The sequence below is a fragment of the Dendrobates tinctorius genome, unplaced genomic scaffold (assembly GCF_039654945.1).
Source record: "Dendrobates tinctorius isolate UK_male_01 unplaced genomic scaffold, ASM3965494v1 ptg000159l, whole genome shotgun sequence".
Classification (NCBI taxonomy): domain Eukaryota; kingdom Metazoa; phylum Chordata; class Amphibia; order Anura; family Dendrobatidae; genus Dendrobates; species Dendrobates tinctorius.
The window spans coordinates 9,882,877-9,903,453 of NW_027361826.1; the positions used below are offsets into that span (position 1 = coordinate 9,882,877).

Genomic DNA, 20,577 nt, shown 5'->3' on the forward strand with positions numbered 1-20,577 from the left:
ACCTGCACCCCACACCACAAAGTAGTGTAGCAAAGCACCTTCGGCGGCTCCCTGCTTGGAGTGTAGCAAAGCACCCATTGGTGGCTCCCTTCTTGGAACACGAAACGTAGTGGGTGGAACTTAGATACATTAAAGAGAGCGGGAAGAGTTTAGGTAAAGGAGTCAGAGTTGTTGTGGAGTTGGAGAGAGAAGAAGATCCCCAGAGAGAGGGATAGATGGATGGAAGTGCTGCAGCAGATCCCAGTGACCTGGGTCTGCTGGCACAGGAAAGGAAGAGATAGAGAGAGCAACATAGACTGAAAGCCTGATTTTCCATAGAAAGAAAGATTAGTACAGAATGTGAGGAGTAAAAGAGAACAGAGGACTTGGGTTAGAAGAGAACCCTTCCTAGAAGTTCTAAACGCAAGGCCGGGGCCCTTTCCCCAAGGTTGTATGGATACTAATGGTCCTGGAGCAGATACCGGAGGAATAGAAGTAGTGACCACTTTATTCCCACACAAGACTTGGGGCACAACAGCAACTGGATAGTGAGCCGGGATTTAGTAGCAAGGAGTCCCCGAAGCAGGCTACAGCTGTCTGCCGTACAAGTAGAGTTCATAAGAACATCGGACAGGAGGAACTTCAGTGTAACTCAGTACTAGGAGTACTTCATTTAAAAGCGCTATAAGAGGAGACGTTCAGAAAGGCACATGTTGGCGGAGTGTTGGCCTGGAGGTTGACTGGGTCCCTAACCCGGAGGTCACGGCACGGAGGCAGGCACCTGTTTGTACAACAGACTGTGAGTAAAGCTTTGGAACTACATGCCCTGGTGTCCTCCACTTATTCCTGCGCCAACCTGCCCAGCACTGCTACATCCCTCGCGCCTGACACTACACCATCTAAGTGTCACCTCACCTACACTGCCCTGGGACTACAGCCCTGCCTGTGGAGGGCTATAACATCACTGCTGCACCACACCATCTGTCCCAGAGGATCTGTCTGCAGCGTCGGCTTACATCTCTATTGCCGAACACCACAGGTGGCATCACGAATCACTTATCCTAAGCACACTGAACATTCTCCTTTTTACAATGGGCGCCCAGGGCCACGGACCGGGTTCCAGCTGCCGTGACATCTCCCATTAAAGCTCATCGGGCCTGCTACCGAGTACCCCATAGCCCTGGGTGTGAGGGCGTCCCACCCCCATTTTCCCGAAAAAATTTTGGAGAAAAAAGTGCGTCTTATAGTCCGGAAAATACGGTATTTTGTTATTAATAACAATGTGTAAATATACACTGCTAGAAAATATGGCTTGTCAGCCCCACTATGGACCGGGTCTTTAGAGTGCTTTATAACTTATCGCATGGATTTATAATATTAGTAATAAAATGTGAAATAAATCAATTTCTTTTAAAGTGAAAATAATGATCAGATCCGTTTGTGAACTCCTGTATCCAAAACCTTATAAGTTAATTCATTTCAGCAGGGATGTCAGGTCCATAGAGAGGACACAACATGCTTCAGTGCATGGTCCTGAGGCTGCATTGTGAATCCAGGCTGTGATCCCATGGAGAGAAGAGATCATCCAGCCCAGCGCTGTCAGATTCCTGAGCACAACCACTAACTACTGCTCATAGGAACAGAGAGGAAGGAGAGGGGGAAGAGACACAAGGAGGAGGCATCAGAGACAGCAAAGAGATACAGGAACAGGCATAACTCAGGAGAACTAAGTAGCAGCGCAGGATTTAAAGGGCTCAGGTAAAGACTTTATAAAGTGTAAAGTATCTGGGTGGTGATAGAGGCAAAAGATTTCAGGGGGTGCAGAACCTAGGATGGCACAGAGAAGAGGTCAGGGCATGGGCAAAAACACAAATATCATGGGAAAACAGGGGATATAAACTGTGAAAGCAAATCTACAAACTAAAGAAGTTAATTGGAAAGAAAGTGTCAGGATAGAGCCTGAGGAAGAAGCTACACCTGCCGAATCGTGAGCACTATCTGGACCCATATGCAGCATACACCCTGATAAGGTAATAACTCTATCTGTATTTATGGTGGGACTATTTTATAATGATCATAGTTATATTACTGGGAGTTTGTAATAATAGGTGGCATAGTGAGTGAAGTGCTTCCACTTCCAACTGAACTCTTATAGACCAGTGATCAATGCTGTGATGTAAGGACACAAATACCTTATGGTGGAGTGACCTGTGGTTATGTGAGCATAGCTAGGATGGACATGAGAAATAGTCTTACATGGAATATACATAATTGGAAGTTAATTGTATCACTCCTCATAGCAGAGCTCTTACATCAAAATGTCAACTAGCTGAATGTCAGCTGTCTAAAGTGATCTGGTCAGGTGTTAGTCTGTGTCACCACTTATAACTTAATGCAACTTGTATGGCAAGGTTTAATAACCTGGCAACTCCAAAATGGCTTTTTGCTTCAGTAATTTTGCCAACCAATTGCATTGTGTTTTAATCATTGAGTTAGATGGAAAAATAGATGCAGAAAAATGATATATATATATTCATATTATATAAATTAAATTATTAAATTATATAAATAAAAATGATTAAATATATTAAATTATTTATATATACTTGGCTAACAAGTAACTTAACTATTTCTTCTCTGCATCATGATTACATTTATCTGTGTGACATTTGCTTTACTCCTTTCATTCAGGAATATTGCAAGTCAATGCTAAAGTATTAAAGTGTCTCCTAGTTAGTTATTAGCTTGACATTGGACGGAGCCAGATAGACAGATTTTCCTGTCTATAAGAATGGTAGTTTGTCATGTACCTGTCCTTTTTCTCTGTCTTATTTAACCTGGGATAAGAGAATTCGATGTATGTGCGGTTCTAATGTAACCCCAGCTCTATTATATCTGTGCATAGCTTATGATTGTAGATGGCAGGCTCGGCTTTCTTTGGACATATCTTGCTGTCATGTGTATGAGATTGTTCAACATGTAAAAGTTATCCATATGTACTGGTAGTAAGGAGTGTTTTTATCTTTTCTGCTCATACCTATTATTACATATGTAGCAGACTTTGTGAACTTTATCAGCAAATCATGTATCATAGCAGAAAACACTTGGAACAATTTCCTTGTTTTCACTTGTCAGAATGAAGTTACTGAGGAGTGAAACTGATAAGGCGGACACATACACCAATTAGTTTTATACAAACGCTGGATACATTTATAATAGACTCCAAGTCAGACACGTTATCTGGCAGCCATGGAACCTTTCCTGAGATATTTCCATAGAAACACAGTATCTGACGTCTGTTAAGAGCCACTTAACTCACCCTTTCTTGTCTACTGTGGAGCCCCACACCCTGTTTGATCTCTGACCCTATATTAGAATCTGTATATTTTTAGATCTATCGATACCGTTCACAAATGTCTTCATTTTTTTTAAATTACCCTTTGAAATAAGTTTTTGCTTACTGTTTCTTATGTTTAGCTGACGATTCGGACATTATTTCTTTGACAAAACTTTTTTTAAGCAATAGTTGAATGTATCTGATAAAATATAATATCTCAGCTAATAAGACAATTCTAGAGACTTCTGAAATTCTGTCAATTTCCTTCCTTGGTGACAAAGGCAGGAAAATAGAAATGACCCCTCCAAATCTTTCTTTTTTCTCACCTTGCAATAATTATGAATACAAATCATAGAATCAGCCTTATTGTCAACTTTCCTCCTAAAATGAACTATTTCTGGTTTATACTATGTCCAGACTGTACAATGTATGGAATATATAATATATTGAAAAGAAAACTACAAAAAAAATTAACTGGAGTATAAGTTAGTATGCATGCAAAATATAGGAGCAAGTTCACACTGGCCATTAAAGAGACAAAACCTCAGATAGAAACAAAATGATTATGTACCCTGCCGTATGTACATAATTAAAAGCAATAGTGCATATAATTTACATTGTGTACTTGGTAAACATAGTTTGTGATTAAAAAAAGCCATCCCACCCGCGCCAAGGTGACCCAAATCGGTATGGTCGTAACCTCTAGTATTTAAACCTTATCCTGTGTCAAAGTGACGTCAATGTGATTAAGGGCCGAGCAGGACCTGGTCTCGAACATGGACACCCAGCAATGGGAAGCTGTAGAAAAGTAATGTCCAGCTCTAAGAAAGGGACATTATCCATAATATGCAAAAGAAGAGTGTATCATAAGGCGCATTTCATGTGTCCCCTTTTTCAAGTTCTTTATTTGTGCACACCCTAATCAATTAGTTGATACTCGCGTAATCTGTGCATGTCGGTAACGTCATCACGCCATACTGCCTACTTCCATTTGTCAACCAAAACTGCGCATGCTCCACAGCAAGGCACATCACAATGCCACCGGCATCAGTACCAGCCGAAGGATGTTAACCCTAAATATATCTGCTGTCTACCACATAGCTCCATAACTGTGTGAATGATTGTACAGATAAAATTGCAGTGTACAAACATTGTAATCATCAAACTATATGCGGTTAGAAATCTAAAGTACTGAGTGATAACAAAAAGGCATACTGTATAATAGATCATGGTTCTAAAGCAATACATATAAAAAGATGTAAAAAATAATATGACGCAGTAATCATGATCTGAATAATCAACATACAAGATATTAACATACAGTACAAGGTGACCATAATAAAATAAAACAAATAATTAATAACAATGTGTTTAAAAAAAAGAAATTCATCAAGTCAACCATCACAAAGTAATCCAGCAGTTGAGCACCAAGATAGCAAGGCACAAATTATGAGAACATTTCAAATATCAGCAATAAAATAATAATTAAAATAAAGCAGACACTAATAGAATTATACTAGTCTCATGACAAAATTTAGAAAATGTTACAAGTATATCGTGGCACAACTGTCTTGGTGCACAAAAGAAGGTTCCCACACCAGAAGAGATACCAGATAAACATTTTTGACACTCAACTTTTTGTCATAAGTGAAGAGTTTTATTTGCAGTCACATATAAACGTTTTGGCTGTAACAGTAAGCCTTCATCAGTACACTGCAAGGTATATAAAAAATATATACAGACAAATCAGCTGCTACAAATAGGATCAGTAACCAAATGAAAAACAAAAGAAAAAACTTTAATCAGTGCACAGTGCATTAGTGCTTGGGAGGACGGGTTAAACAATAAAAGGCGAGGTTTGGACAAAGGAAGAGGAAGAACAAAGCGGACCTACCAAAACTGCTCTTGTTCACTAAACTGCTGAACGTCTGAAAATAAATGTCAGCACAAATGTATCAAATATTTATGTCATCATATCTGAGATTGTGGATGAGGCTCATGCAGAAGTAAACCAGATAGGGAGCCACTGTAACTGAAATAAAACTCTTCGCTTATGACAAAAAGTTGAGTGCCAAAATTTTTTTTCAAAAATTTAAAAAATGACGTAATGGTACAAAGCTACTTTTTCATTGAGGTCATTGGCACCATAGTGCGCAAGGTCACTATCATCTATATTCCAATTGGGCAAACATGCGCCTCATATCATCCCCCATAACACAATAGTGTATTTCTTTACACGTCGAAAGCCCTACAGTCACAGCCATGAAAGTGCCTAAAGTGTCTCAGGATAGTCTTTAAGATGGATGCATCTCTGGCATCCTATGCCACCACATTATCCTTGTCACGGTCCCGGCTGCTGCGCACTCCCGGCGCGTCCCTGTGCCCCGACGCGTCCCCGCGCCCGGCTTCCGGGTTCCTCAGTGTCGGGCACCTGCGCACTGTGGGGATCCCGGCGCTCTGCCTCCTCGGAGTGATGACGTGGTGGCGCCGCCCCCAACATGGCGGCGTCCACCGGCTATTTAGGATCTGTGTCTAGTCAGGTAAGGTGCCTGACTGTCGACTTTGGTGACGCTGTCTCCTGCAGCGTTCACTGTGTCTCAGGCCATGCCTCTTGTCTGCGCCTTGCTGCGCCATCCCTGTCTTGTCTGCGCCTTGCCTGCACTCTCCCTGTCGGCTCTCGCTCTGTCTCTTCTGCCTGCCCTTGCCTCCGTTGTCTCCTGTGTCTGCCTCTGTCCACTTGTCTCCTGCCTTGTCTCCCAGTCTGTGCCTTATCCATTGTCACTCTCTATTGCAGCCTCCCGCCTGTGCCATCCGCTGAGTCTGTCTCGCAGCCCCTTCTCCGTTATTCCAGGTCCTTCTCTGTATCAGCCCTGATTCCCTGTGTATCCTCTCCAGGCATACCCCAGTCGCCCCTTTGGTTCCGGCCGTCACGGTTCTACCCTCCGTGGGCCTGTCCCTAACACTCCCTGTATAGGGGGTGGCCACACCTGGGCCACTCGCCCTCGGGGCTCTGGAGCCGTGACCCAGAGGGTCCACTTCCGGGTTGTTCCTCATCGCCCCTGTAACAGCAACCGTAACAATCCTGTACATGTTCTCTAGTATTTACTCGCATACGAAGTTCCCGCATAGTCAAACTGCAGTAAAGTTACATACCACATAAGTGGAGCTGCATGAGATATAACCTCTAGTGACATAGTGCTTCTCACCATCAGTTGATATAAAGAGGGTAGGTTAGATAATATTTTCACATCCCATGCAGTTACCACATGTGGTAGGACCATATGTGCCAAAAGAATTAGCTGGTTTTGCCAAAAAGTCACTTTTACCAGGCCGAACCTTTGAGTTCTATCTCTTTCTTGCAGTCGTCAATTTAATATTGCAATATTGCTTTTTGGAGGTGTAGTATATGTAGAAATCGCAGGAATGCGGGATTCAGTGAGGGATAGGAGGCAGAGCAAGGGATAACAGGTTTATTATAGGGGAATACTCCATGCAGGGAGTTAAGGGTTAAACAGTATAAATGGAAAAGGATGTTGGGAGGTAAAGGGTTAAACAGGGGATTCAACAGTTTAGATGGCAAAGGATATTGTAAGTAGAAGAACGACGGTTCAGATAGCGGCAGTTCTTGTGAAACACTTGTGTCAGGAGTTCCACCAACTATAACTCCTGCTGAGAACTCAATGGCGCCAGCAACGGCTGGCGCGGTGTCTTTTCCAGAAAAGTCCTGTGGGCATCAACGCCCCATCTTGTGGCGACTGTTGGCCGGTCAACGGTACCTTCCACTGGGCCTAGTCCAGTGGCGTATCTAGGGGGGGGCAGCCGGGGCAGTTGCCCCGGGCGCAGCCAGCAGGGGGGTGCAGTCGGGCCACCTAATGCGTTCTGCCGCCCCCCCGGCCTGAGAGTCGGCGGTTCTCTGTGTCAGCTGTCAAGCTGACAGCCGGCGCAGAGAAGGAGGCCGCGCCTGCTCCCAGGGAGCAATTGTACTGGCGTCTATACAGACGCCTGTACAATTGAAGCTCTGACCGCCGGGCCAGAGCGACGTCAGCAGCGTGATCATGTCATGTGATCACGCTGCTGACGTCACTCCCCGGCGCCCAAAGCAAACGCTGGTGGTAAGTGTGCTCCAATGTGGAGCTGAAGAACCACCGAAGATGGGAGATGAGGGGGAGTTAATGAGTGGAGATGGGGGGGATTTGTAGAGGGGATGGCGGTTAATGTGTGGGGGTATTTAGAGTGGGGATGGGGGTTAATGAGTGGGGATGCCATGGGGTTAATGTGTGGGGGTATTTAGAGTGGGGATGGGGGTTAATGAGTGGGGATGCCATGGGGTTAATGTGTGGGGGTATTTAGAGTGGGGATGGGGGTTAATGAGTGGGGATGCCATGGGGTTAATGTGTGGGGGTATTTAGAGTGGGGATGGGGGTTAATGAGTGGGGATGCCATGGGGTTAATGTGTGAGGGGATTTGGAGTGGAGATGGGGGTTATTTAATGTGATGGGGGTTAATTAGTGGGGATTGGGTTAATGTGTGCGGGGGTTAATGAGTGGGGATTGGGTTAATGTGTGCGGGGGTTATTGAATGGGGATGGGGATTAATGTGTGGGGGCGTTAATGAGTGGGTATGGGGTTAATGTGTGTGGGGGTTAATGAATGGGGATGGGGGTTAATGTGTGGGGGTATTTGGAGTGCAGATGGTTATTTAATGTGTGGGGGATTTGGAGTGGTGATGGGGTTAATGAGTGGGGATTGGGTTAATGTGTGCGGGGGTTAATGATTGGGGATGGGGGTTAATGTATGGGGGCGTTAATGAGTGGGGTTGGGGTTAATGTGTGGGGGTATTTGGAGTGCTGATGGGGGTTAATGAGTGGGGATTGGGTTAATGTGTGGGGGGATTTGGAATGGGGATGGGGGGTACTTAATGTATGTGGGGGATTGGGGATGGGGGGATTTAATGTGTGGGGAGATTTGAGGACACAAAATAAAGAGTATGTATGAGGAAACAGTATGGGGGATTGGTGCAGACAGTATGGGGAGCGAATGGGTTAATGTAAGTGGACACAGTATGGGGAGTCGGGGATATGTGTGAGCAGACAGTATAGAGATTGAGGGGGTAAATATATGAGGAGACAGTATGGGGAACAGGTGGGATGTTAGAGGAGACAGTATGTGGAGGGAGGGGAATAGTGTGAGGCGACAGTATATTGCAGATATTTTTATTTAGGAGCATTATAATGACACTTCTATCTTTAAGGGCGTCGTGTGGAGATTTGCTGCAGAAGACCGGAGAAGATGGAAGTCTACAGAGACGGCTGTGGATGAGAAAACTCATCATGGGGTCTAGAAGAAAAGGTGACTGACTTCAGAGACGACGTCATCTATAAGGTACCTGGATGTAAATGTTATTTGTGATACTGACTAATTCTCATGTTTTTATTTGTTAGGAGCATTACAGGGGTTGTCCAGGTTTGTACGGAGTCTGCAGTCATTCTATGTGACTGCAGATGTCTGAATTCTCACAGTGCTCACTGAACGCTGTTAGGATTCTCTCATGCCGGTAATTTACATACATGCGGTCACATGCTGACTAGACATGTGTGGCCTCACTCAATGAAAATGAACGGAGCGAGGCCGGGCACGTCTAGTCGGAATGTGGCCAGAAGTATATAAATCACATACTGTACTTGTGCTGACATGACTGTACATCGGCAAGGGAGAATCCTAAATGTGTGCAGTGCATTCGTTGTGAGAATTCAGAAGCTGCAATGTCAGGATTCAGCGCTGCAGGTTCCAGTAGTCATCACATGGACACTTCACTCATGTGCGATTTTCATACTTGACAACGAGCTTCTCTTCCTGCTTCTCTCAGTTTTTTACTGAACATTGAGAGCATTAGGAGGAGCAGCTCGTGGGTACATGGCTAAGTGTGCAAGTCGCATATGTACTTGGGGGGGGGGGGGCGCCGAACCGAATTCTTGCCCCGGGTGCCAGAGAGCCTAGATACGCCTCTGGCCTAGTCTATAAACTGCAGTGACTGACAGAGGTACTGGCCACAGTCCTGTAAGAGCCGAATGTGGCTCTGCAATTATATTCCGGGTGAAGTCAGGTCACAAGTGTCTGGGCAAATATTCGCTTTCAAAGTCAGGGCGCAAGTGTCAGTCTCGTATGCAGTCCCTCTTTTGTGTACTCATGGACTGCGGCGCCTTTCTCTTGATTAGCCACCGGGCACACACTGTACACCTATTTCGCTCTCTGGTCCCCAGTACTGGCGGCGGGGCTGCTGTACGGATGGAGGCCTGTGTAGACCAGAAGTACAAGTACATCCCGGGAGCATCAGCATTAGCTGATGCTCCCGAGATGTACTTATACTTCTCGTCTGCTACAGCACAGCCTGTCGCAGCGCCGGTACTCTGTGTAGGGATGGGGAGCGGAGTGCACTGCTCACCTGACTGCACGCTGCCCTCTGTTCGCGCCAAATTGCTCCCCTGCGCGCTCTGATTTTTCCTCTTTCTCTGCCCCCTCGATCAGCAGGAAGTTGCGCCTCACTAGCGCTTCCCTCAGGCAGCAGGGGAAGGTTCGCCTTACTAAAGCTTCCCCCTGGAAACAGTAGATGCAGCCTCTCTGGTTCTGGACCCGGGACGAAGGTACCTGCTGTCTCGTCATCCCCCTTACATATTCTATAATCAAGACCTTAGCAAGATGGCTAATTGATTACACTGTAAGCGGGATGATAATGTCACACGCCAATCACGTCTTCCTGGGAGATCTGGGGTTAGAAAGTCACTACGTATTGTGAATCTTCAAGTTAGCCGATATGCTTGTATTTTTTATCAAATGAATTAAGTTTCCTTTGGAGCTGAAGAGGTTAATGACCCTTTTTATGCTGGTTAGAAACTTGCAGCTCCATGTCACAGCTGTTCCTGACCTGGTCATTTTCTCTCCCTAAATAATCTGGTCAGACCTTGTCTTCCTAGCCAGTGAAAGCTTTGCTTCCTAGCTCCTTGGAGACACTGTGCTGAATTGTAGATCGTTATTGCTACTGGAGATTGTTGCATGCAGTTTTTGGGTGTATGCTTACCTCATTGTCCTATTCCCATTTGTTTGATGCATTCCTATCTCTCCTTATATACCTCTCTACGTTTGGTGAGTGTTTTTGTATGTTTGTTGCTTTCTGCTATCCCTATCTGTCTTACTTGTTAATACACTATAATTTCTGTTCCAGGCCTCCTTGTGTAGGGGACAGTTTAGGGAATAACAGGAGAACAGTAAGGCTGGTGGCCCAAATCTCCTCACCTTTAGAGGTACCTATGTGAGTAAGGATAGTTAGGGCCCAGTTCTAGGGACGGTTCAGGACCCCTTTTTCTGATCACGTGCAGTCACAGAGTGACAGATAATTGACATAAGTAATCAGGGGGGGCACACCACATGTGCAAGCTGGTGCAGCTGCACTGGGGCCCAGGGACCTCTGCAGGGTGGATAATAATGAGGGCAATCTGGCCTATTTGGCCCTGAGGCTCTGGGGGGCCCCTGGCCTCATGTGCGGCGGGCAGGGAGAGATCCATGCAGCTCCGCTGCCCACAAAAGAAAATGGCAGCGGAGCTACAGCGATCTGTCCTGCTTCCTGCCATCCATCCGTCTAGATCACTATCAAGGTTGCTGTTGTGCCCCCAAGTCTTAGATGGGAGTAGTGCATTTACAGCCCACTACTTCACCGGTGTCTGCTGTAGGACCATTAGTATCCATACAACCTCGGGGACCGGGCCCCGGCCTTGCGCTTAGAACTTCTAGGCAGGGTTCTTCCTCTAACCCACGTCCTCTGTTCCCATTTACTCCTACATTCCGTACTAGTCTTTCCTTCTTATGGAAGGTCAGGTTTCAGTTCAATGTCTTTCTCCTTCTTTCCTTTCCCGTGCCAGCAGACCCAGGTCACTGAGATCTGCTGCTGCACCTCCTTCCTCCATCCCTCTCTCAGGGATCTCCTTTCCTCACTCCTCTCTGAGTGACTCCCTGACTGACTGCCGACTGACCTCAAATCCTCAACCTTCCTGCTCTTTTCGTGCTGGGAGCCACCAAAGGTGCTCTGCTACACTCCAAGCAGGGAGCCGCAATGTGACTTTGCTACACTGCTATGTTGTGTGGGATGCAGGTGTTGGAGCGTGGTCAGGAGTTTCCACCTTACCTGGATGGTGGGGCACCACACCTAGGGAGGAGGTGCAGTACCTCTGTGGCGACTGAGCCTCAGGGGCGCCACAAGGGCACTGTGTAAGGGACAGCAACATACATAATAAAGGAGACTCTGTAATATATATACATGTATGTGTGGCTATATATATATATATATATATATATATAGAGACACACATACATGTATATATATTACATAGTGTCCTTTATTATGTATATTGCTGTCCCTTACACAGTGCCCTCTCTTGCTATGTACAGCACCGTCCCTTACATATTGGATTATATAGAACCCTGTTTTTTATTACATACCGTCCTCTCTTGTTAGATATATAATGCAATGATGGCTGATGGAGCATGGGACAGCTTATATGCATTTCTATATTTTAGGCAGTATAAAAATCATACCAGCAATACACATTTTAGTCGCCAAGTTATAGCAAATTTCGCTTTTAATCTACATACAAATAAGAGGCTATTTGCGTATACAAATAAGGGCACTTTGGTGCATCTATGGTACGGCCAATGGCTCTGTGCACCATAACGCCCTCCTTTGTGCATATCCAGCATTGTCTCTGAGCTTGATTGACTGCACTTTCTCACAGCAATCCATAAACTGAAATCCATGTTCTTAGTTGCACACTGATACCGGGGGAGCCCAGCAGTGTATATCTCTGCAGGCACTTGCTTGTTACACTTCCGCCTTAGTCTGCAAGCAGTGGCCACAGACTAGAATGAGCCAGATATCAGAGCGTGGCCGCACCCACACTGTGTGCATTTGCCTTTTTTGGGATTTGCAGCAGGTGAAACACAGTGACTCTTCTTTTAAAGGGGTCTTCTTATCTGAGACACCAGATATACTATAGATATGTCTTAGGTTTGGTTCCACAAGGAGGGGGTGGTGAGGGAAACATGAGGCCATGTTTCTTTGTGGCTCTCTCAATGGTAATTCACATGTGCTCAGATAAAGAGCACTTAACTCATCTCCTTTCTCGATCCAAACAGGGAAGCGGAGCACCCTATTCCCCGGTTTGATGGCTGTCCCAGAAGAAAACTCCCAATCTATCAGGCATATATGGCAAGCACTGTCGATATACCATGTGTATAAGATGGGGATAACCTTTTAAGTTTTATTATGACCATAGGAAGTGGTACATTTTGATAGTATAACGGAACCATAAAAGTTGTGCACCTCGACTTTTTAGTTTCAGTACTTGGTGTTGTGGAAATTTAAAGGGAATTTGTCACCAGGTTTTTTCCATCTAACCTGAGAGCAGCATAATGTAGAGGCTGAAACTCTGAATCCAGTCATGTGTTACTTAATGGGTTGCTTGTTGTAGTTTTGATTTAAACACTGTTTTATCACCAGAGTTCATTAGCTCTGCTTAACCATGCCCGCACCACTGATTGGCAGCTTTCTGCTTATGCACAGTGTACACAGAAAGCTGCCAATCAGTGGTGTGGGCAGGGTTATACAGAGCTTGGCAATTCAAAGAATTTCTAGATTTGCAGCAAATAAAACAGTGATTTTATCAAAATGACAGCAAGCAGCCCCCATATCATGCTGCTCTTGAAAGAGGTAGCAAATATCTGGTGACATAATCCTTTTAAAACACTGAGAAAGAAAGGATTAAATAAGACAAGTTGCTATAAGTAACCGTGAGCGTGTTTGTTTGTGTCGTATGTTACTTCTCGACAAACACCACATTAAACTGTCAGCACTTCTAAAAAAGAAATTATTTTAACATTTACCACTGGCAAAATTTAATGTTGCTCTTAAAGGGATTGTCAGGCTGATATTTTGTTTTTAAAGGAAAAACGCTCTGAGGTCAGCATGAGCCAGTGCCAGATCAAAAGAGGCTGCGGGATTATGGAGGCAACTATTATTTTTTGGTCTCTCTTTTAGCCACTTAAAGCCTTTTAAAAAAAAATAAAGAAATAAAAAATATTGACTGTCTGGACAACTCCTTTAGGCTTCATTCACACATCCGTGTTGCACGTTTGTGTTGTATCCATTTTGTTTCATGGCTACAACACGCACCCATTATAATCTGTGGTGCTGCTCACATGGCCGTGTTTTTCATGGTCCATGTGTCCGTGCAAAACACACGGAGAGATGTCTGTTTTTTTTCCAGCAGCATGGATGACAAGAGCCAATACAAGTACAGTATATAGGTCCATGGAAAACACGTACTGCACACAGATGATATCCATACACTATCCGTGTGCTGCCAAAACACTGATGACCACACTGTTGACACTGGTACCATTTTTCAAGTACGTGTTTAAATGCGGACGTGTGAACGACGCCTCAAGTTGAAAAATACAGGTTTGACTATATCAGTGTTCCCCCAACTCCAGTCCTCAAGACCCATCAACAGGTCATGTTTGCAGGATTTCCTTACTATGACCCAGGTGATAATTCCATACTAAGAGAATCCTAAAAACATGATCTGTTGGTGGCTGGAGTTGAGGAAAAAAGGTCCATGTCATATTGTGATAAATTATTAAATAAAATCACCACTTAAAGGAATGTTGAAATCTTTATTTTTCATTTTTTAAATAGATACTCGTAAGATAAAGATTTCTTTGACTCCAAATTATTCTGCTGGAGGTCCCATTGAATACGCTGGGGCTGTTATGAGTCAGACTTCATGCACAGAGAACCATATGGCTTCAAAGAGACTGCCAATATGTCTATACTACAAACCAGCAACATAAACTATATGCCTGTGTTACAAATAATAGAAACCGCCAGCACTCATCCTCCTCAGGTCCATCCCTGTGACTCTACCACTGCTCCAGTGATTGTTTATCGGCTTCAGTGGGGACTTTTGATCAACAGTACTGCATTCAATCACAGTAATGTAGGCAGTACAAGAGCCCAGTGAGTTACTGTAGCACGGTAAATGAGGGGTCAGGGGGTTGTTTGATTTCAGTTTCCTTTCATTCCAGTCTGTTTCCCCTGTCTGTCTGGTTTGTGCTATCCATTTCACATCAGTCCCATACAGGGCCGGACTGGCCATCTGGCAATTCTGGCAAATGACAGAAGGGCTTGTTTGGTCGTGGGCCGCCTTGTCTGTTACATTAACAGAATAAGTGTTCTCAAGATACCCAGACTGGTAAGAGTTGTGACGGAGCACCCAGTCGCTGACTCCCTCACTTACCCCAGCAGGCCATGGGTATCATTAGAAATATTGGTTTTATAGTAAATCTTGCTTTCCTCCATCCAAGGCAATATTAGTAATATATCCCATCTGGTGCTCAGGGGAGGGGACAGCATGGGCCTGTGTGATTTCAAATGCCAGGGCTGAATTTCAGCCCCAGTCCGTACCTGGTCCCATACCTCCCTGGGTGGGGAAGGAAATAGTTCAGTGTGCATTCAAGAGCATAGTAAGGTTGGAGACCCAGGCCTCTCTACATTCAAGAGTACCCATGGGACAGGGATAGTGAGGGTCCCTGCTCCAGGGACAGTTGCAGGTCCCTCTCCCTTACTTCAGACCAGCACATTGTGACAAAATGCTTGTTTTTCTTAATATGTAAATGAACTGTTAAGATCTATGGGCTGGTCATAGATCTCCCTCAGAATCTGCCTTCAGATATTAAATTTCCCTCCAGCCCCACCATAAATTAAACTACTTATTACACAGTTCTGAAGAGAGGAGCCCCTCTATTAATGGGTTCTTCCAGTGATAGTACTATGATTCCACTAATTGTGGTTCCGTTCCGCTGCAGGTTGCTCCATTCTGGGTCCCAAACCATTTGATTCCAGTAGTGTGTCAGTAGTATTTGATTGGGGGCAACAGAATGTTTTTTTTTTAATGGCTCAGTCATCCCCATTCTCTATCTATGCAATATTTGTGGCAGCACATAGTTGGGCTCTGAGAACTGACTAATGACCCAAGCAGACATGTAGATAATCCAATAATCACCTCAGGAATAATAGTTTTTGACTATCGGCCACTGTAAGCCATTAATCACCCGGCTAACGTACAACGATTTTTCTGCCAGCATATTGAAAACATTTTACAAAACCTCATCCAAATGCTGTGAACATAATCTGCAAATTGGTATGTCGTGCAATTTTTTAATCTGCAGCATGTCAATTTTCATTGCGTATTTTCACGGATAATTTCACCATTTGCGAAAAATGAACCTGCTCCAAATCTGCAGCATTTCCAAAATGTAATCAACAACAAAATCCGCACGATTGGTGCTGATTATTCAGCTGTATATTTTCCACTACAAAAAACCTGCAACAAGTCAGCCCCATGTTTGTAAATTTAATTTTGTATAGAGAGATAAGGAAAAATGCTACCTGCACTGTGAAACGCTACCCCGTTCTCTGCTCTTTTAGCCTCAGTCATTACATCACCATTCTCCAGCTACTTGTGGCTGATCACTATGTATAATGGCGTCCTCCACACACGTGTATTATTGTGGCCGCGGACGTCATGTCCTTACTATCAGACTGCAATCTAACAATTCACAGAAGATTATTGACATATTTAATAGGGAATCCCTTTTAGATATCTATTGGTAGAAAATAGGTAAATAGAACTAGCTGGTAAACCAAAAAAAGATTGTGAAGTCATACAAGTAAATCGAAAAAAATCAGCTGGAGTACCAGTTGGTATGCATGCAAAATAGAAGCATGTTCACATTGGCCATCAAACAGACAAAGGCCAAGACAGAAACAAAATGAACTGTTGGCAGCGGATTATTCAGGATACTCTCCAAGCGTGTGACAACAGAGATTATTTATTCAGGAACAAACAGGAACAATATATGATAATGGAGCGCCCTCTCTCGCCAGGGCCGTGGGGTACTCGGTACTGGGCCGGTTGATCTTCTCAACGGGAGTTGTCACGGCAGCAGTGACCCGGTCCGTGGCCCTGGGGCTTCATTGCCAAAGGGGTTGTTTCAGTGTGCTTATGGTGGTGAAAGTTTATAAGTGATACGTGACGCCACCTGTGGTGTTCGGCAATTGTTAAGCCGACGCTGCAGACAGATCCTGTGGGACAGATGGTGTAGTGCAGCAATGATGTTACAGCCCTCCACAGGCAGGGCTGTAGTCCCAGGGCAGTGCAGGTGAAGTGACACTTAGATGGTGTAGTGTCGGGCGCAGGAGGGATGTAGCGGTGTCGGGCAGGCTAGTGCAGGAATAAGTGGAGGACACCAGGGCATGTAGTTCCAAAGCTTTACTCACAGTCTGTCGTGATACAGGTGCCCGCATCCGTGTCATGTCCTCCGGGTCAGGAGCTCAGCCAACTTCCAGGCAAGATGAAGCACTCCTTTCCAACACTCCGCCAACATATGTGCCTTTTCTGAACGTCTCCCTCTTAGCGCCTTTGAGTGAAGTACTCACAGTACTGAGTTACACTGGAGTTCCTCCTGTCAGATGTTCCTATGAACTCTACTTGTACGGCAGACAGCTGTAGCCTACTTCAGGGACTCCTTCTACCTAGTCCCGGCTCACACACGTTGCTGTTGTGCCCCAAGTCTTGTGTGGGAATAAAGTGGTCACTACTTCTATTCCTCCGGTGTCTGCTGCAGGACCATTAGTATCCATACAACCTCGGGGACCAGACCCCGGCCTTGCACTTAGAACTTGGGAAGGGTTCTCCTCTAACCCTGATCCTTGGTTCTCTTATTCTCCTCACGTTCCGTACTAATCCTTTCTTTCTTATCGAGAGTCAGGCTTTCTATCAACGTCTCTTTCCTTTGCCAGTGGACCCAGATCACTGAGGTCGGCTGCAGCACTTCCTTCTTCCATCCCACTCAGGGCATCTCCTTTCACAGACTGACGTCGTCAGACTCCTGTGACTAACTAACTCAATCCTATCCTCTTCCCGATCTTTTAGTGCAAACTAACTCCACCCACCTCCCAGAACACTTCGTGTTCCAAGCAGGGAGCCACCAAAGGGTGCTTTGCTACACTACTATGTTGTGTGGGATGCAGGTGTTGGAGTGTGGTCAGGTGTCTCCACCTTACCTGGATAGTGGGGTACCACACCTCAGGAGGAGGTGCAGTACCTCTGTGGCGACTGAACCCTCGGGGGTGCCACAATAAGCTTAATAGATCAGGAACAAGTCATTTGTGTGTCTATGTGCAGCATCTACAGCAGGCTGCTTCTCTCGTACACAGAGACAGGAAAAACAGGAAAATACAGTCACATGCTCTCCCTGTGTGAGCCTCTGGGAGTTTTTTTTGTTCTTACTTTATGAACAGCATACAAATCTAGCAACTAAACTCTCATAAACAGGAATGGAGTTGTTGCACCAAACATATTCCAACACCCCCACTCAACAACTACTTATCCTGCTAGTCCCATTGCAGTTCTGAAGTCCACAACCTTGGCTCTTCATAATGGCTTTGTCATATCATCAGCTATCATCTTGTCAGACTCGCAATAAACAAACTTAAGTACACCACAATCCATTAAGTCACGTAAGTGGTGATGTTTTACATCAATGTGCTTAGTCCTTGCACTAATCTTCTCACTGCTGGCAAGTTTAGAGCATCCTTGGTTGTCCACATAGATAACTGTTGGTTGAGCTAATGACTTGCCGAAATCTTCCAAAAGTTGTTTCAATCAAATTACTTCTTGACTTGCATAAGCAGCAGACATATATTCTGCTTCTGTAGAAGATAATGTGACTGACACTTGTTTTCTGCTGGACCAAGAAATTGAATTTTCTCCTAACTTGAACAAGTAACCACTTGTTGATTTCCGATCACTTGACTCTCCAGTCCAATCTGCATTCACATAACCTCTGAGAGTGAGATCTCCTGATGCAGATATCTTAAGATTTAGCCTTTGAATTTATTTCAGATATTGAAGAATTCTCTTAATTGCATTCCAGTCTCTTTGGTGTGGCTTCCTTACACATCAGCAGTTAATTCCAACTGTGGACAAATCTGAACTGATCATCTTTCCCCCATCTCACAGATCTTCCTTACCCGACCTATCTATAACAATTGACGACATCACGCTTTCCCCCGTATCAGAGGTCCGCTGCCTCGGAGAAACCCTTGACTCTGTCCTGTCCTTCAGCTCAAAAATATTTCCAGAATCCGTCCCTTCTTCAACCCTCAATCTACTAAAATGCTTGCGCATGCCCTCATCATCTCCCGCCTCGACTACTGCATCATCCTTTTCTGTGGCCTCCCTGCTAACACCCTCGCACCTCTCCAGTCTATCCTTAACTCTGCCGCCCAACTAATTCATCTCTCTTCTTGCTACTCCTCTGCTTCTCCCCTCTGCAAATCTCTTCAATGGCTCCCTTTCCCTCAGTGTATCCAATTCAAATGACTAATTCTGACCTACAAGGCCATCTATAACCTGTCTCCTTTATATATCTCTGAACTAATCTCCCGATATTTTCCCTCATGTAATCTCCGGTCCTCCCAAGACCTCATTCTCTCCTCCACAATTATTCGCTCCTCACCGAACCGCCTCCAGGACTTCTCCCGAATATCCTCCATCCTCTGGAATTCTTTGCCAAAAACACGTCCGACTCTCAACCACACTCGGATCCTTCAGACGGAACCTGAAAACCTATCTCTTCAGGAAAGCTTACAGCCTGCAATGATCCCCGCTGCCTCCTTACCACTACTGGAGCTACCGCCTCACCATCACCGGAGCTGCTGCAACCCCCCAACCTACTGTCTCCTTTCCCACCATCTTCTAGAATGTAAGCCCGAAAGGGCAGGGTCCTCTCTCCCCTCTATATCGGTCTGTGATTGTTAGTTTGTTTACTGCAAGTAATATCTGTAATTTGTATGTAACCCCTTCTCATGTACAGCACCATGGAATCAATGGCGCTATATAAATAAATAATAATAACTGTGGCTGTGATATCCGGACGAGTTGTGGTTGCTGTGTACAGAAGCACCCCCACTGCTTGTCTGTAACTTTCATTGCTGGATAGCAGATCTTCTCCTTCCAGGATTTATCCACTTCTGCTTCTCGTGAACAGGCAGTTTTTGTATCTCTTGTAGGGATGAGCGAGTACTGAAGTATTCGGACTCGCTATACTCGTACTGAGTATACCCTAAAACTCGTGTATTGGGTACGAATAGCGAGTCCAATGAAAGTCAATGGAAAATGCGAGTAATTGTCTGCTGGACCCTACAAAGCGGTCTGGGGGCTGAGGAAAAGTCTAAAAAATGTGTAAATGTTAAAAAATGTATGCTGTAAACAAATGTATATAAGATAAGGGCACCTGGTCAGGGGCTGCACGATGTTTTTATACCACTGCTTCACTAGAATGTACAAACACTATTTTAAGTCCTTTGTTTTTTTGCCGGAAGAGCGGATCTCGTACGCCACTTACGCAGTGCCAGTGATATATCAGAAGTGCCGTAAGAGCGACTGATGATGGAGGCGATCTTCTGACAGCTAAGTGTGTAAGTGGTGTAAGGAGAGCAATCTGCCTTAGGGGCTGTGTTATGGTTAACGCAGGAAGAAGCCACCCATCATCATCATCACAAGGGATTCACAATTATAAAGCTTGGACTATGGTCCTTGTTGTGCCACTGCCCAATGTGTATAGATATAGTGTCTTCAAAACATTAGCCCTAGGGGCTGTATCATGGTTGATGAAGGAAGCAAGGCAGGTCTGAAGGGCCAAACAATTATGATGAAGCTAGGACTACTAGCATAGAGGTGGCTGTGCCCAGTGTTCAGGCATAGCAATAGTATCTCCAAAAATTAGCCCTAGGGGCTGTATCATGGTTGATGAAGGAAGCAAGGCAGGTCTGAAGGGCCAAACAATTATGATAAAGCCAGGACTACTAGCATAGAGGTGGCCATGCCCAGTGTCCAGGCATAGCCATAGTGTCTCCAAAAATTAGCCCAAGGGGCTGTATCATAGTTGATGAAGGAAGCAAGACAGGTCTGAAGGGCCAGACAATTATGATGAAGCTAGGACTACTAGCATAGAGGTGGCAGTGCCCAGTGTCCAGGCATAGCCATAGGATCTCCAAAAATTAGCCCAAGGGGCATAATACCATGGTTGATGAAGGAAGAAGAGTCTCACTCTCATCACAAGTGCCTCCGATGGGAAATATTAATTAAC

General features: G+C 44.9%; 1 protein-coding gene across 2 annotated transcripts in view; it reads left to right on the plus strand.

Moving 5' to 3' along the window:
* Positions 1-1,604: 1,604 nt before the first annotated feature.
* Positions 1,605-20,577, plus strand: part of KCNJ4 (potassium inwardly rectifying channel subfamily J member 4) — a 320,692-nt gene continuing 301,719 nt past the window's right edge. For both annotated transcript variants that reach the window (XM_073549505.1, XM_073549504.1), the window contains exon 1: positions 1,605-2,009. The gene's annotated coding sequence lies outside the window, so the exon portion shown is untranslated. The remainder of the gene's footprint in view (positions 2,010-20,577) is intronic.